This window comes from Canis lupus, chromosome 12 (genome assembly GCF_011100685.1).
Source record: "Canis lupus familiaris isolate Mischka breed German Shepherd chromosome 12, alternate assembly UU_Cfam_GSD_1.0, whole genome shotgun sequence".
Classification (NCBI taxonomy): Eukaryota; Metazoa; Chordata; class Mammalia; order Carnivora; family Canidae; genus Canis; species Canis lupus.
Window position 1 is genome coordinate 59,351,355 of NC_049233.1, and position 18,156 is coordinate 59,369,510.

General features: G+C 35.1%; 1 protein-coding gene and 1 non-coding gene across 2 annotated transcripts in view; both read left to right on the forward strand.

The window, feature by feature from the left end:
- GRIK2 (glutamate ionotropic receptor kainate type subunit 2) overlaps positions 1 to 18,156 on the forward strand; it is a 1,061,838-nt gene that overhangs the window by 156,177 nt on the left and 887,505 nt on the right. The window lies entirely within an intron of this gene.
- Positions 7,166 to 7,291, forward strand: LOC119874357. Its single transcript, XR_005368224.1, has one exon. It is a non-coding gene; the product is annotated as a small nucleolar RNA ACA64 (small nucleolar RNA).

Sequence of the window (18,156 nt, forward strand, 5' to 3'; positions counted from 1 at the left end):
TTTTTACCCATTCAGAATAAAATAAAATTTTTGCTTAGTGTATAACATTTAATTTATTAGTTTTCCTCTGACTCTGGTCTTACCTTTTAAATTATTCAAAAAAATTTCCAACAAAAATAAAAAGCTACTTAAACTTTATTTGTATTCTACCTTATAATGCACAAATAGATTGTGATGGTGTATATGGAAACTATACAAAATAACTGGTAAATAGATGAAGAAATTGAGACAGGAAAAAAAAAACTGATGAAAGAAAATAAAGAATGAATGAGCACAAAGAATGTAGTCATAATGGTTTAAATGGTTGCCAGAAAGCCAGCAGGAAGTGCAGAAGGGCACTAAAATAGACAATTATTGTTTAATGCCTTTATTGCTAAAATAAATTGAAAAAATATATAATTTGTTGCATATTGGATTGGACTGGGGAGAAGACACAGAGTGCAGATTTACCAGGACTTTGGAGATTGGATATAACAGGGTGAAAGTAGAATCAATGAGGTTGAAAGGCAGGATAACTGGAATAATGACTGACATTTTTAAAGATGGGGATACAGTCCAAGAAAGGCTTTTGGGGAGACGATGATGAAGATACGTGAGTTTCCAGTGTAATGATACTTTATGTGGGGTTACCATGGTTTTGGACTTCTCAGAGGATTGTCATTCCCAGATCATTAGAGATCATAGTTCTGAAGTAATTAATTTTAGCCTTTCTGACAGGTGTGAGGTGATATCTCATTGTAGTTTTTTTTTATTTGTATTTCCCTGATATTGAGTAATATTGAGAATCTCTTCATGTGTCTGCTAGCCATCTTCTAGTGTCTTCTTTGGAAAAATACCAAATACTGCTCATTTTAAACTGCATTATTTGTTTTTAGGGTGCTGCATTTTATAAGATCTTTATATATTTTGGATATGAACAATTTATTAGATAAGCCATTTGCAACATTCTGAAGGTTGCCTTTTAGTTTTATTAATTCCTTTGATGTGCAGCAGCTTTTTATCTTGATGAAGTCCCAATAGTTTATTTTTGCTTTTGTTTTCCTTGCCTCTGGAGATATGTCTAGTAAAAGAAGTTGCTATAGCTCTTGTCAAAGAGACCATTACTTGTGTTCTCCTCTAGGATTTTGATAGTTTCTTGTCTTACATTTAGGTCTTTCATCCATCTTAATTTATTTTTCTGTATGGTATAAGAATGTGGTCCAGTTTCATCCTTCTGCAAGTCACTGTCCAGTTTTTCCAACATCATGTGTTGAAGAGACTTTCTTCCATTGTATATTCTTTCTTGCTTTGTTGAAGACTAGTTGACCATATAATTATGGGTCCATTTCTAGGTTTCCAATTATGTTCCACTGATCTATGTGTCTGTTTTTGTGCCAGTACCATTCTGTCTTGATGATTACAGCTTTGTAATACAACTTGAAATCCAGAATTGTGATGTCTCCAGGTTTGCTTTTCTTTTTCCAAGATTGCTTCGGCTATTCGGATCTTTTGTGTTGCCATACAAATTTTAGAATTTTTTTTTCTTTTTGGCTCTGCAAAAAATGCTGGTAGTGTTTTGATAGGAATTACATTAAATGTGTAGATTGCTTTGGGTAGTATAGACATTTTAAAACTATCTGTTTTTCTAATCCATGAGCATGAATTTTTATTTATTTATTTATTTATTTATTTATTTATTTATTTATGCGTTCGTTCATTCGTTCATTCATTCATTCATGAGAGACACAGAAAGAAAGGCAGAGACATAGGCAGAGGGAGAAGCAGACTCCCTGCGGAGAGCCTGATGTGGGACTCAATCCCAGAACCCCGGGACCACACACTGAGCCAAAGGCAGACATTCAACCACTGAGCCACCCAGGTGCCCCAAAATATTTTTCCATTTCCTTGCATCATCTTCAATTTCTTTCATCAGTGTTTTCTGGTTTTCAGAGTACAGATCTTTTACCTCTTTGGTTAGGTATATTTCTAGGTATCTTATTGTTTGGTGCAATTGTTAAATGAGGTAGATTCCTTGTTTTCTTTTTCTGCTGCTTCATTATTGGTGTATAGAAATGTAACAGATTTCTGCAAATTGATTTTGTATCTTGTAACTTCTCTAAACTTGTATATCAGTTCTAGCAATTTTTTTTTTTTTTTTTTTTTTTTTTTTTTTTTTTTTTTTTGTGGAGTCCTTTGGGTTTTCTATATAGAATACAATGTTGTCTGCAAATAGTGAAAGGTTGACTTCTTCCTTGCTGATTTGGATGCCTTTTATTTATTTTTTGTTGTTGTTGTCTGATTGTTGAGGCTAGGATTTCCAGTACTGGTTAAAAAAAAAGAGGTGAGAGTGGACATTTCTGTGTTGTTCCTGACCATGGAGGAAAAGCTCTCAGTTCTTCCTCATTAAGGATATAAGCTGTAGATCCTTCACATATTACCTTTATTATGTTATGTTCCTTGTTTCCCTACTTTGTTAAGGGTTTTAAAAAGGATTTTTTACTTTGTCAAATGCTTTCTTTGCATTTATTGGGAGGATCATATGATTCTTTTCTTTCATTTATTAATGTGGTGTATCATATTGATTGATTTGCAAATATTAAACCACCTTAAATCCCACTTGATCATGGTGAGTGATTCTTTTAATGTATGTTGGATTCAATCTTCTAGCATTTTGGTAAGAATTTTTGCATCCATATTCATCAGGTTGTTGGTCTGTAAGTTCTCTTTTTTTAGTGGAGTCTTTGTCTGGTTTCAGAATCAGGATAATTCTAGCTTCACAGAATGAGTTTGGGAATTTTCCTTCCATTTCTATTTTTTTGGAAGAGTTTGAGCAGAAGAGATATTAACTCTTTAATGTTTGGTAGAATTCCCCGGTGAAGCCTATCTGGCCCTGGATTTTTGTATGTTGGGAGATTTTTGATCACTGATTCAGTTTCCTTGCTGGTTATGGGTATGTTCAAGTTTTTATTTCTTGTTTCAGTTTTGGTAGTTTATATGTTCCTAGGAATTTATCCATTTCTTCTAAATTAAGTGATTCATTGGTATGTAATTTTTTCATAATATTCTCTTATAATTGCTTATATTTCTGTGGTGTTGGTTGTTATTTCTGCTTTCTCATTTGTTATTTTATTTATTTAGTACTTTTTTCTTTTTGATAAGTCTGGCCAAGGGTTTATCATTTTTATTAATTTTGTCAAAGAAGCAGCTCCCAGTTTCATTGATCTGTTCTACTGTTTGTTTCTATATCATTTATCTTTATTATGTTCCTTCTTCTGCTGAGTTTAGGCTCCATTTGTTGTTCTTTCTCTAGCTTCTTTAAGTGTAAGGTTATACTTATTTGAGATTTTCCTTGCTTCTTAAGGGAGGTCTTCATTGTTATATACTGTCCTCTTATGACCAGTTTTGCTGCACCCCAAAGGTTTTGGACCATCGTGTTTTCATTTTTATTAGTTTCCATGCATTTTTATTTATTTCTTTTTTAATTTTCTGGTGACTCATTCATTCTTTAGTAGGATGTTATTTAACCTCCATATATTTGTGATCTTTCCAGATTTCTTTTTGTGGTTGACTTCAAGTTTCATAGTGTTGTGGTCTGAGAATATGGATGAGATGATCTCAACTTTGTACTTGTTGAGGTCTGATTTGTGACCTAGTATGTCATCTATTCTGGAGAACGTCCCACGTGCACTTGAAAGAATGTATATTCTGCTGCTTGGGATGAAATGTTCTGAAGATATCTGTTAAGTCCATCTGGTCCAGTGTATCATTCAAAGTCCTTATTTTCTTGGTGATCTTCTGCTTAGATGATCTGTCCATTGCTGTGAGGGGGTTGTTAAAGTCCTCTATTATTATTGCATTATTATCAATGTGTTCCTTTATGTTTGCTATTAATTGTTTTATATATTTAGGTGCTCCCAAATTGAGGGCATAAATATTTACAATTGGTAGATCTTCTTACTGGATAGACCCCTTCATTGTGATATGGTGCCCTTTTTCACCTCTTCTTATAGTCTTTGGTTTAAAATCTAGTGTGTTTAATATAAATATTGTTATTCCAGCTTTCTTTTGACATCCACTTACATGGTATATTTTTCTCCATCCCCTCACTTTCAATCTTCAGGTCTAAAATGAGTCTCTTATAGGCAGCATCTTGCAGGGCTATGTACTTTATCCATTCTGATACCCTATGTCTTTTGATTGGAGCATTTAGTCCATTTACATTAAGAGTGATTGTTAATAGATATGAATTTAGTGGCATTTTATTTCTTGTTTTGTCATTGTTTCTGGAGATTTTCTCTGTTGCTTTCTAGTCTTTGTCACTTTTGGTCTTTCTTTTCTCCTTAAAGAGTCCTCTTTAATATTTCCCACAGGGCTGGTTTAGTGGTCGTGAACTTCTTTAGATTTTGTATCACAAATTTTTGATCTCTCCTATTCTGAATGACAGCCTTGCTGGATACAGTTTTCTTGACTACATATTTGTTCCCATTCAGCATGTCGAATATATCATGCCACTTCTTTCTGGCTTGCCAAGTTTCTATGGAGATATCTGGTGCAAAACTTATTTGTCTTCCCTTGCATGCATCCCTTGTCTTGCTGCTTTTAGGATTTTTTCTTTACTTCTATATTTTGCAAATTTAACTAGAATAGGTCTTGGTATTAGCCTACTTTTGTTGATTTTGATGGGCGCTCTCTTTGCTTCCTGTATTTGGATGTCTGTTCCTTTCCTCAGATTAGAAAGGTTTTCAGCTATAATTTCCTCAAACAAACCTTCTGCCCCAATTCTCTCTTCCTCTTCTGGGACTCCTGTATCATGAATGTTATTACTCTTGATGGAGTCACTCAGTTCCTAAGTCTACTTCCATGATCCAAGGTTTTTCTTTACCACTTGTTCAGCTTCATTATTTTCTACATTTTTCAATTCTATCTTCTTTATCATTTTTTTTATTCCTTTTCCTCTTCCATTCTTGTGGTCATTACATCCAGTGGGTTTGTTTTATTTTATTTAATTAATTAATTAATTAATTAATTTGGAGTTCAATTTGCCAACATGTAGCATATCACCCAGTGCTCATCCTGTCAAGTGTCCCCCTCAGTGCCCATCACCCACCCCAACCCCCCACCCACCTCCCTTTCCACTACCCCTTGTTCATTTCTCAGAGTTAGGAGTCTCTCATGTTCAGTCATCCTCACTGATATTTTCACTCATGGGTTTTGAATCTTGGTTATTGCATTTTGCACTTTGGCCTGATTGATTTTTAGCTCCTTTGTCTCTGTGGTAAGCATCTACCTGATGTCTTCAATGCTTTTTTTCAAGCCCAGCTAGTATCCTTAAGATTTTTGCTTTAAATTCTGGATCAGATATATTACTTATATCTGTTTTGGTTAGATCCCTCACCATCACCTTTTCTTGTTCTCTTTTAGAATGAATTCCTCCATCCTGTCATTTTGTTTAAGTCTCTGTCTTCTTCTCTGTGTTAGGAAAGCCCTTATGTTTCTTGCTCTTAAGAGTAATGGCTTTTTTAAAAAAATATATTATTTATTCATGAGGGACACACACACACACAGAGAAGCAGAGACACAGGCAGAGGAAGAAACAGGCTCCATTCAGGGAGCCTGATGTGGGACTGGATCTGGGGTCTCCAGGATCATGCCCTGGGCCAAAGGCAGGCGCTAAACTGCTGCACCACCCAGGGATTCCAGTAATGGCTCTTTGAAGAAGAGGTCATATAATATCCAGGGCCTGGCATTTCAGGAAGTGTCTTTGGTGTGTGCTGTATGCACTCTGCTGCTGTGTTATGGTTTCTCTACCTCCTTGGCCAATCCTCTGGAGAGTTTCCCTTTGCCTGTAGTGGGGAGTGCTTAGACGATGGCCAGAGTGTGGTGAGTTTTAACTAGGTGTGTTCTGGTCTGATTGCTAAGAGACTTGATGCTATTTCCAATAGAGCTGGAGCTCTGAAAAACTCTAGGGTCAGTAGACATGGTGCATATAGGGGTTTGTGCTGGTCTTCTTGGGGAGGGGCCCACTGTGCTGGTCATTAGGCATACTTGCTCTAGAAAAGCAGTATCAGCTGAGCTAGAGGGTGGGCTTGGTATAAACAGGTTAGGCAGCCAGTGTTGGTGTTGTGGTGTTTACTGATGTTAGTTTATGCTGAAGGGCAGGGCAGATAAATGGCACCAACTAGCTCCTTTGTCGCTGGAGAGGGAAGTTTGTGTTTGCTGCTCTGAGGGAAACACTTTCACAACAGTGAATAATTTCCTCTCCTGCATCACAGGCATTTTTCTGATTGTTGATTTCACACTGTCAGTCTCTGTGTTGCTTGCTGGCCTACTACAATGCATTGCACCTTGGGCTCTACACTCTCTTAAAATTCCAAGCTTTAGGGTCTGGTGTGATGGGGACCTGCACTGGCCCTTTGAGAAAGGGTCTTACTGAACTGAGACTGATGCAGGTTTGTCCCAGAAGGGCATTTGTGCCGGAGTGCAGAGGCATTGGATTTGGAGCAATATGGCTAAACTGCCAGTGTCCTGGTTAGCTGCCCTCAACAGGAGTCTCTGCACCTATGCTGAGGGGCCAGGGAAGGAAATGGCCTCTGCTGGTTCTTTTGTCCTCAGAGAGGCAATGTCACCTCTCACTGATGTGCTCCAAAAAGAAAAGTTTTTCCTGTGTCCCTCAGGTGATCCTCAGATTGCACAGTCTGCCCAGAGGTTGTTTGCCTGCCTCTGGTCCAGAAGTAGGGAAGCATCCTCAGATCTCTATCACAGTCAAGTCTAGGACCTCTGAAACCTTACTCTTTGAGCCCTGCTGGTTGCAAAACTCATGAAATTCAGCCCTTCTTGTTTTCCCAGACCAATGGCTTTGGGGAAGTGTTCTCCTTGTGCTTATCCTTGTATACTCCACTCTCTCACCTTTCTTGGGGACCAGGACTCCCTCCCCTCCCACAGAACCCATAGTTTCTCCACCAAATCACTTATCTGCACTTTTTACTTTCCTCAAAGTGGACTCTTCTTTCCCTCTAGTTGTGCAGTTTGTTCTATCAGCCCTCAGTTCCCCTTTATTTGTTTTTCTAAGAATTTTGAAATCTAAAATCACAGAAAAAATAATATGTTTAAACAATAGGGAGCATTTCTTTGAAAGCATTATTTGCCACTTATATCAAGTATCTTAAAGATGTTAATTTTATTCTGCATTGGTTAAAAATCACCTGAGGCTTTGGCTGTGGCTGTGGGTGAGATTTGATACCCAGAGCCACTAGGAGCCTCAGCTAACCACCCACTCATGGGTATGGAGGGTAAGATCCAGGCTCTGACCTACTCACCAGTCTGCAGGCCTGGTGCCCACCACATGTGCTCTGGGCCCTGAACCCTGTCTCTGTGTTCTCCTGACAGGACATTGTGCCCAAGAGTGAGGCCCATACCACCAGGACCATGGAGGGGAGGGGAGCTCTCTTGTCAACCCTCAATAAAGCTGTTGGTCTGGAAAAAAAAAAAAGTTAATTTTCTTTCTTTCATTATTACAACTCAATCCTAAAGAGATTTTCAAAATGCAAAGATTTTATCAAAAAGGTGTTCAAATTAAGGTGTTATTTCTTTTTAAAAATATTTTTATTTATAGTTTTTAAAATTTAAATTCAATTTGCCAACATATAGTATAACACCCAGTGCCATCCCATCCAGCACTCTCCTGCATCTAAGATTTTTTTTTCACTTCTATTTATTTCCCCCCTCAATCTATGATCCTGAGAAGCAAAGTTTTTGGTTATTTTCCTTTTAGAAGTTCAAGAGTCAGCAAAATAGTTTTATGATGATATTTGCAAATAATTTCTATTTTTTTTTAATTTTTTTTTATTTTATTTATGATAGGCACACAGTGAGAGAGAGAGAGAGGCAGAGACACAGGCAGAGGGAGAAGCAGGCTCCATGCACCGGGAGCCCGATGTGGGATTCGATCCCGGGTCTCCAGGATCGCGCCCTGGGCCAAAGGCAGGCGCCAAACTGCTGCGCCACCCAGGGATCCCCGGTCTATTTTTTGATAAAGTAAATAGTTTTGAACTTTAAATTCAGTTAAAATAAAATTTAAAATACAGAAAAATATAAAGAAGAAAATAGAAATCATATATAATAAACCAACCAAGGATAGATACTGTTTAAATTCTGGTACTGGTTTGCCATTCAATTCCTATCTTATTATTAAACATTATATCATCAGTATTTTTCTACAGGTTAAATGTATTATAATTTAGCTATTAAAAATAACACTTTGAATGCAAACTGGTGCAGCCACTCTGGAAAACAGTGTGGAGGTTCCTCAAGAAGTTAAAAATAGAGCTACCCTATAACCCAGCAATTGCACTACTGGGTATTTACCACAAAGATACAGATGCAGTGAAAAACTGAGACACCTGCACCCCAATGTTCATAGCAGCAATGTCCACAATAGCCAAACTGGAAAGAGCCATGAGTCCTTCAACAGATGAATGGAAAAGAAGATGTTATATATGTATACAAAGGAATATTACTAAGCCATCAGAAAGGACACATACCCACCATTTGTTTTGATTGGATGGAACTGGAGGGTATTATGCTGAGTGAAATAAGTCAAGAGAAGGACAATCATCCTATGGTTTCACTCATAAGTGGAATAAAATAAATAGTAAAAGGAATTGTAAGGGAAAGGAGGGAAACTGAGTAGGGAAAAATTAGAGAGGGAGACAAACCATGAGAGACTCCTAACTCTTGAAAACAAATAATGGGTTGTGGAAGAGGAGGTGGTTGGGGGGATGGGGTAACTGGGTGATGGGCACTGAGGGGGGCATTTGATGGGATGAGCACTGGGTGTTATACTATATGTAGGCAAATTGAACTCCAATAAAAAATATACAAAATTTTTTTTTAATTAAAAAAAATTAAAAAATCTTAAATAAATGCAATTCCAATTGATATTTGAAATGTTTGTCTATGTTAGTATTCCCAAACCTCAGTATTGATTATAATTATGTATATAATCTATTATTTACAGTTCATATTATAAAATTCTAATAATTGTATAAGTTTTTTTAATATAAGAAATTATTGTGGGTTTTTTTGGTTTGGTTTGGTTTGTTTGTTTTTGTATAAGTTAGATTCTACTTTATAGGGAAAAGCACTTTGTTAGTGACTCCAAAATGGACAATGTTTATCATTCCGAAGATTTTAATTGTTATTTATTATTTTCATGGCACAATACAAGCTAGAGTATCATGTTTCTGAGGTGTTGAGGCTTGAGTATTTTGCTATAAAGTAATTAAGTGTAAGGGATTATACACAGAGCAGGTTACAAACTTTCTCCATAGTCTCAGATGGTGTATGTCCTTGAATTTCCCTTCAGTGCTTGGGATAACATGTCCTGATAGCCTAGGTTTACTGACCCCTTTCTTAGTTTCCTCAGTGAGACAGGGTTGCTGACAGGGAAATTAACTTGTTTGAACTTAAAACAGTTGTCTTTCAACCTGGAATGAGGCTCCTCTCACTTCTTGTAGGACTATGGTTTATGAAAGAGAGTAAACTAACCAACACAAATAGGGTACTTAATCTTCATTTGTCAAAGCTTTGGGTGCTCTGCTTCTTTGATTTACATAATAAAAAGTTAAATAAATTTCTGCAAGATTGAATTTCTACAAAGTTTCTATTTTTAAGTTGTGCAAAGAAGTTTTTATAACTTAGTTGGTAAGAATAAGTAAGAAAATCAGTTTAGTGTTTATTTGAATCTGCTGTAAATAACATTATTTACCTTATTTTTTATGTTCCTTTCCCTTCCAATCTATCTATAGCAATTACTGAAATATTATAAGATGGCCAATGTGTAATTTTGTAATGATAATGAAAATTCAGGAGATGGAAAGTCTATGTTTTAATTAGCTTCACCTGTTTCTTAAGAAATTGTCTTAAAAACACATATAAAAGTTAATTTACACCTTAAACAAGTGAAGACTATATTCTTCTGCCCTTCAGTAAACATATGAAGTTACTAGACTTGTATTTGATTAAAAAGTGTGATCTCTTTTCTATACAGCTGCCTTATGCAGTTTCATTGAGAATTCCCAAAGGTGGCCATAGAAATTTCAAAAGCTTTTGAACTAAAATACTAATACTAATAATAAAATAAATAAAATAAAAAAATGGCTTTTGAGTTTGAAACTACTGTATGTTCTTTTTTATTTGATTAATGGTATGATTTTTTTTTCTAAATGAGTTTTTTTTTTTTTGTCCCAGGTGGTATTACTGAGTTAGTTGTGATCATTAAATGATTACTTATAGATATTACTTAGATTAGATTTCAGTGTTTGAAACCAATTTGCTGATTGCCTAATAAATGCACATTACTATACTCATCTCTAGGCATGAGGGGACTGTGAGGCTTGATGGGTGTCAAAGAAATAGAATTTATGTCCCTTATGTTTAAGAAACATAGTTTCTTCTCAAAAATTGTTTTCCCTAATAAACTGAAATAATATAAAAAGGAGTAACTGTGTAGCAAGAAGAAAGTGTTTCTTTTTTCTGCTTTATTACTTGTATCACTTAGGTTCTGGAGGAAACAAATGGCACACTCCACTCTGATAATTACACTCAGTTAATGAATGGGCTGTTTGTAGTTATATGGGCAGAATTAAGGTAAATCCACAAGGCTAACAACCATGGGAGATCTATATCTGCATCGGAAAGGGAAGGGAGTGGTTACCAGAATTCTGAGAGAGTTGTAGCTAAAGGACCAGGCCAGAGGACCAGACCTGAGCTGTGGTTGTAGATTGACATGTAGCCATTGCTCACCTGCACGAGGCAAAGAGGGGGCCAGGGGAATAAATACCACCATCTCTCTTTCTTTCCATCTCTTTTTTGGCTACTGGTGCCTCTCACTGGCCAAACCCAAGCAGAATCCAGAAGGCAAAGCATACAGGTCAGCCTCCTGGGTACAGAGCATTGATGGAGAAGGACGGAGAACATATCTGGAAGAGATTCAACACCATATTTGGCATTTGACCATAAATGTTGAGATAGTACAAATGGTTCTTTAGTGTTATCATGAAAAAGATAAGGTGAACTTGACAAATTTATATATCTAAATTGCAAGTGGCTTAATATTAAGTAGCCAAAATGATACTGAAGCTATTTTAGAAATAATGTCCTAAAGACAAATAAATAGCATTTTACAGTTAGTGGAATTGTACGTGATCCATTAGTACATGATCATCCATCCTCAGTTCTCATGAGTCACTGTGATTTTTAGCTTAGAAATCATAGCATATTGGAGGTAGACTCATACAAAGCTTTTCAGTTTCAATGGGGCAGAGATTAGGTAAACTGGGTTAGGCTAAAAGTAGCTAAGATGAAGTGATATATATAAGAAAGGATGGTATGATATATAATATAGGTACATGTTTTATGCCAGTCAATAGTTTGTTTGCCTTAATCATTATGTAGTATTATGTAGAAAATTCATTTTGGGTTGGCTCATGTATAGATAGTGTCAGTCTTAAATTGCACATGGCAAAAGATAAAACACAGGGAAAACTCTTAGATTATAGAAATTAGTCAGTGCTATGTTCAGAGAACTGGAGTAATATAATTACTTTTAAAATGTTTCTTTAATTATTGAATATATTCTTTCTGTAAGTAATTTAATTTTAGAACTTCAAATTAAATGTTACTTAGAAACCATTAATTTATAGCAGCAAATGCATATTTTACTTAGCTTTTATGTTTTTAATATGAATAATTAGTAATAATTTGATTACTGAAATATTCATAAAACAAAGTATTATCCAAGCAACATTTAAAGCAAGATAGAGGAGAAAATAATAATTCACAACTGTTGAATTTTCCTGGTATTTTTCTGAACAGGTTGATTTATTTGAATAGAAAATTATTGCACACATTATTTAGATATTCCAAGGAACAGCACATATGTGTTATATATTAAAATATGAGGCTTTTTCTTTTTGTCTGTAGAATCTAGCAATATAAAACACTTTAAAATGCTTTTAAAAGGTATCAAAAGCATAATTTTATCTTCAGAGTTAATGATAATTGTTTTCCTTTTTCTTTGACTCTAAAAGAAAACCATTAAAACTCTTGTCTAAAAGATTCTATTTGATTTTTCTTTACTTTCCTTTGAGCACATTTTTTTCCCTCTGAAGTCAATTTTGAACATTGTGTTATCTAACTTCTTGCTTTGATTTTAATCATAAGTAGCCAAATTGATGGTAAACTTTTAAAATAATCACTTTTATATGAAGTAATTTCTTGTAAATTAGTCACTGCTTTTTGTCCAACTATGAACATTTAAGATGGGACTTCCATAGTCCTGTGGGCAGAAATACCTGCTACTCTCTGACTTGACATTCCTTGTCCCTCTTTCCTTCTCCTGTTTATTTTGTGAAATTCAGATGCATTATACTTTCTAATTATAATATAAATTATTAAAATTAATAAATTAAAAAGTAGTTAGATAAGCCACTTGATAAAAATTATATAAGTCACCCTAACATTTCTACTTACCTTTCAAAACCCAGTTTAGTCTTTTCAAGTGACTCTGTGCAATCCTTCTGTGAAATTTTACCCAGCTCAGTCCTTAGTCGTTTATGTGCCTGTAAACATCTATTGAGAACCTGGTACTTGCCAAAAACTGGAAAAAAACTCTGGGAACTCAAAGATGAATCACATACAGTTCTGTCTTCAGAGTCTAGTGGTGGGCTCAGACCTGTTAGCAGATAATTACAGAACCATGTTTTTAGAGCCCTAACAGAGCATGAATGAGGAGCAGAAAGAGAACATAAGGACTGTGGAGTGGTGAAATAAGAGATCAGTTCTGTCTGGGGAATCTAGGAAGGAACACTCCAATAAAATAAAAATGGATCCTGAAGGTTGAATATGAATTTTCCATACACAAAGAGGTATGGCGTGCATACCAGGCACAGAAAATCCTGTGTAAAATATGGAGGGGTTGGACCTGTTTGAGGAATGGATTTTAAATTGGACAAAAGGGCATGCTGTGAGATGGAGAATAGTGGGAGATTGAGACTGAAGATATAAGGCATGTATTGTCTATAGGATATGAGGGTCATCAGGGAGAGAGGATTATCCTCTTCAACTACTTTTGTTTCTGATCTCTTCCTCCACTTTTTCATCTCCCAAAAATTCCCATAAAAACTAAATCTCCAAAGCCATGGGGAAAGCAATGTAATGATCACTAGTGAAATTAATAGAAATTTCCTTAACTCTTATTTGGATATCTGATAAATCTAGAGTTTCAGAGTTGACGAGTTAGAGGAGTCATCTTTGAGTAGGACTGTCTCTCCATAAAACATACTATTCAGTCTACTTTTCTCAGATGTTTAAATTTTAAAATGGAGATAATAAAACACATCTCACTGGGCTATTGTGAGGATCAGATAAAATGATATATGTTAAAATCTTCAGTACTGGCAAAGTGCTACCTACCAATGATATTTTATTTAAAGTGGCCCTGGATCCCAATCTTCTACTTGCCATAAAATTAATTTTTTCTTTATATAACTGGACCTATTTCAGTTCTTTTTTTTCTTTGCTTCTTCTTCTTCTGCTGCTGCTGCTTCTGCTTCTGCCTCTTCTGCTTCCCCTTCTTCCCTTTTTCATCCTCCTCCCCCTCCTCTTCCTTCTTTTTTCTTCTTTCTTTCTTTTCTTCTTTCTTTCTTTCTTTCTTTCTTTCTTTCTTTCTTTCTTTCTTTCTTTCTTTCTTCTTCTTTCTTTCTTCTTCTTTCTTTCTTTCTCTAGGAAGGAATCATCATGGGCTCTCTGCAAACAGATTCTGAGTCAGAAAGTCAAGTATATTGAGAGAATGTTGGCTTATGGGGGAAGGCTTTCTATAGATACCCTTACAAGGAAATGAGAAAGGCCCTTTAGAATTGTTTCCAATTGAGAAAATAGGCCAAGCCTATTTTCTGACTGACTGCATCAGTCCATCATTGGCTGGAAGCCACCTGTGGGTGAGTCAGGTCCCAGTAAAGGGCATCCTAAATGAGCATGGTTGCTATTCACCATTAATAATGAATAGCTCCAGCAACTGGGGCTTGGGTGACTTGACCTGTAGAGGAGGTCTGGTCAGGGCACCACATTGCCCCATCCTTTCTTTCCCCCCAATTGATTCCAATACGAATTCTGGGGTGTGAGCTACCCTTGCCTGTGAAAAGATAGGCTTCCAATGGGAGGGAGCATGGGGTATCCCCCAATAGAAAATCATTGAGAACATTTTGTGTTATACATTCAAGGTTTCCCACGGAGATTTTCAAAGTCAAATTGCCTCCTCACTATACATTTTTTATTTTTGTTTTATTTATCTGAGTTTCAAAATGGTGGTTTCAATTACAGAAAACTTTTTTTTTGTTTTTTTTCCTTACATTTGTGTAAACTCATTGTCATATATACCTAATGATGACTTAAATTTATGTTCTATTTTTTACATAAGAAAAGTAGCATTTAAAGCAGTAAGTGTAACATAATTCAAATTTTAAAATATTTGTATTTAAAATACAAATACAGGGATCCCTGGGTGGCACAGCGGTTTAGCGCCTGCCTTTGGCCCAGGGCGCGATCCTAGAGACCCGGGATCGAATCCCACGTTGGGCTCCCGGTGCATGGAGCCTGCTTCTCCCTCTGCTTGTGTCTCTGCCTCTCTCTCTCTCTCTCTGTAACTATCATAAATAAAAAAAATTTAAAAAATTAAAAAATAAAATACAAATACATATTTGCATGTATATGTACATTTATACACATAGAAGAAAAGCTGGCAAGTTACATGCTGAAATAGTAATGATTATTCTTATAAGATAAATTTATTAATGATTTGAATTGCTTCTTTTCTTAAAGATTTTATTTATTCACAAGAGACACACACACAGAGAGAGAGGCAGAGACATAGGCAAAGGGAGGAGACACAGACTCCATTCAGGGAGCCTGATGTGGGACTCAATCCCTGGACTCCAGGATCATGCCCTGAGCAAAGGCAGATGCTGAACTACTGAGCCACCCAGGCATCCCAGAATTGTTTCTTTTTTGATAAAGTTTTGCATTTCCTATTTTCTTTGACAGACTTTTAAAATAATCATAAATAAGAAAAGTTTTTGAAAAATTATGTAGTTCTTTACAATATACAAAATACGTTCACATACATTACAAGTAGTACTTACATCTAATTTTTAGCCATGTCAGGTGATAGAAAGTCTTATGGGAATTATTTTAGATATGAAAACTGATTCTTCAATGAAGTTCACATACAAGTTCACACAGGTATTATGTTGTTAGGATCTGTCCTACAACTTGGGTTGTATAGGCCCAAAACCTGGGCTTTTTCCAGAAGGACCATGTCCTTCTTCCCTCCAACTATCATGCATCACAGTCATTATTATGCTATTTATTTTAACAATTAACTATAATTTTCATACATATACAGTCTCGTCTCATTGATTTGTCCTGTATGTAGTATAGCCATCTTCTCTCTACTTAAAAAATTAAAAGGAAAAGAGTCTATGATTAAAGCAGTCAGCAGAAAATTATTCAGGAAAGAATATTCATTAAATTCTACTGACTCTTCCAAGTAAATTGCTCAGATGTAAGCCTTCAGGAAACTATAAAGTTAAGTTTCTCTGAGAACCATAATGTATATTTCCTATATTAGAATATTTTTAATATTATATCTTGCCCATAATAAGCAATATTAAGAAACTTAAGAATCTCTACTTATTAACATTTTTTTCTGTATAAATATTTTAATACATCTTATACCTACATCATAATTTTATAATAAAATGATGTTTTATCTTAGTTATATATGCTAGAATAGAGTAGTATGTGAGAAATTCAGTTAATCAACTTGTTTACTTTTCCTTTAAGGACTGTGCTTGAGGAAATATTTCTCAATGAAATCCAAGATAATTCATCCAGGGCAATATAAAATAATAAGATTTCTATAAAATAATTTGAGGGCATAGTTTATAATATGCCTAATAATGTCTCATTGAGAGTTCAAGGATTAGTGATAACATAGTAGCACACTGAACACAAAAGAACTGGATCTTTCATACCTTTGAATACCTATGGATATGGATCTTGGAAATATATATATATATAACTCTTAAGAAAGAGTTGGACACTTTATTGATTATACCATCCAGGCACCCCACTAATTCTTATTTTAATGTTATCATAACATTTGTTCATAATTTTGAAAAAAAACCCCTCTGTTTCTGAAGTTATATCTCATATATATTTGTGTTATTGTTTTCAATAAACTCAGAGCTTATTTGCTTATTGTTTTTTATAAACTTAGAGCTTATTTGCCTAGTGTTTACATTGGACTTCCAAAGTATAACAAGGTTACAACTCCTGGTTTCTTTTGAATAATTTGTTCCAATGTCTGAATGTAGCATATTTCTAGTTGAAATTATTACAACCAGAAAGTAACTTTATGTATAAATTGTTTTATATCATGAATAAAAAATAAGTCAGCTTTTATTATATTTATTAACTTTTAGTGTTGGGAGGACCTCTAGAAATTACTTTGGCTTATGGTCAGATTCATTGCGTGTGTGTGGTGTGTGTATCTTTGTGTAAACCAAGGCTTTAAGTTAGTGTTACCCAATAACACACCTATTTGTTGCAGTTAACATTAAAAGAGGACATTTCATTTGTTCATAAGTTACAACCTTTTTTAAAATTAAGCATTCATCAAAATGTTATATAGTTAAAATGATGATGCACAATCCAGCATTTTAACAGATGGCTCTTTCTGACGTAGTGCTTTAGAAAAGTAACATGATGACAATTCTGCATTTGGTAGAGGAGACAGGCATTTTGCAAGATGTTATGACTGCTTATATTTAAAAAGCCAAGAGAGCTAGGGCTGGAAATTCTGATATCAGCCAGTTTGCCAGTCTCATTCCTCAAATAAATATATATATATTTTTTACCATGGCAGAGGACATTTAGCAATGTCTAGAGTCTTTTTTGGTTGTCACAGGTGGGTGGGAAGAAGTGGTGGTTGCTACTAACATGTAGTGAGTAGAGGCCAGGGATGCTGCTACATGTGCTAGAATGCATTGGGCAGCCCTCAACAATAAAGAATTATGTAGCCCCACATATCAATAATGCCAAGGTTAAGAAAACTCGACCAAAGGCAATGTCTTAAATTGATTGTGCCAGTCCTGTACTTACAGTTGCTTATAATCACTTCAAAATGAATATTATATACATTTTGAAAGCAATATTTCCCAATGTGTATTCTATGAAATGTGAGTCCTATCGGATATTCTGTGAGCAAAGAATCAAATATGCTTGAGAAACAATGCAAATTATATTGTCCTCTTGAAGATTCAGTGAAAAATCAGCCTCTTAAGGTCTCTGATATGTCCTGCAGTAAAAATCCACTTAACTTTGCTTATTCCAGAATATTCTACCTTTGTTATGTCATGTAACATTTTGACGTAGCCTCTATAAATATTCCTAGAAAGAGGCTTCAAGAAATGTTGTCACAATGCTTTATTGTTGTTAAAGCCCTTTTATATTTGATCTCATTGTATATTCTATCAATCATTCCTTAACATAAAATTCTAAAATAACCTCAGCATTTCTCCTCAAAATCTTCCTATTCTAATTTATTCTTCCTTGTTCATTTCATAGAGCTAGTAAAGATTTTCTGTCAATTAAGATGAATTTACTATTTTTCTTTTTATAAAAATGGACTATTCTTTTAGAAAATATATAAAATGTGAGTAAACAAAATGTAAAATCCTCATAACTCCTCCAATTGTTAGTATATCGTAATATTTTCAACTTTTCTTCCTGTCAATATATTTTAAAATAATAAAATAGCATTAAGGGCACTTGAGTGGCATACTCAATTAAGTGTCTGACTCTTGATTTCAGCTCAGGTTGTGATCTTACGGTTGTGAGATGGAGCCCTCAGCTGGGCTTTGCACTCAGCGAGGAGCCTGCTTGGGATTCTCTCTCCTTCCCCCTCTCCCTTTGTCCTCTCTCTCTCTCTCTCTCTAGCTCTCTCTTTCATGCTCTCTCTCTTTCAAATAAATAAATAAATAAATAAATAAATAAATAAATAAATAAATACATAAAATAGCATTAACAATTTTTTTATAAACTTGGATTATTTTCAGT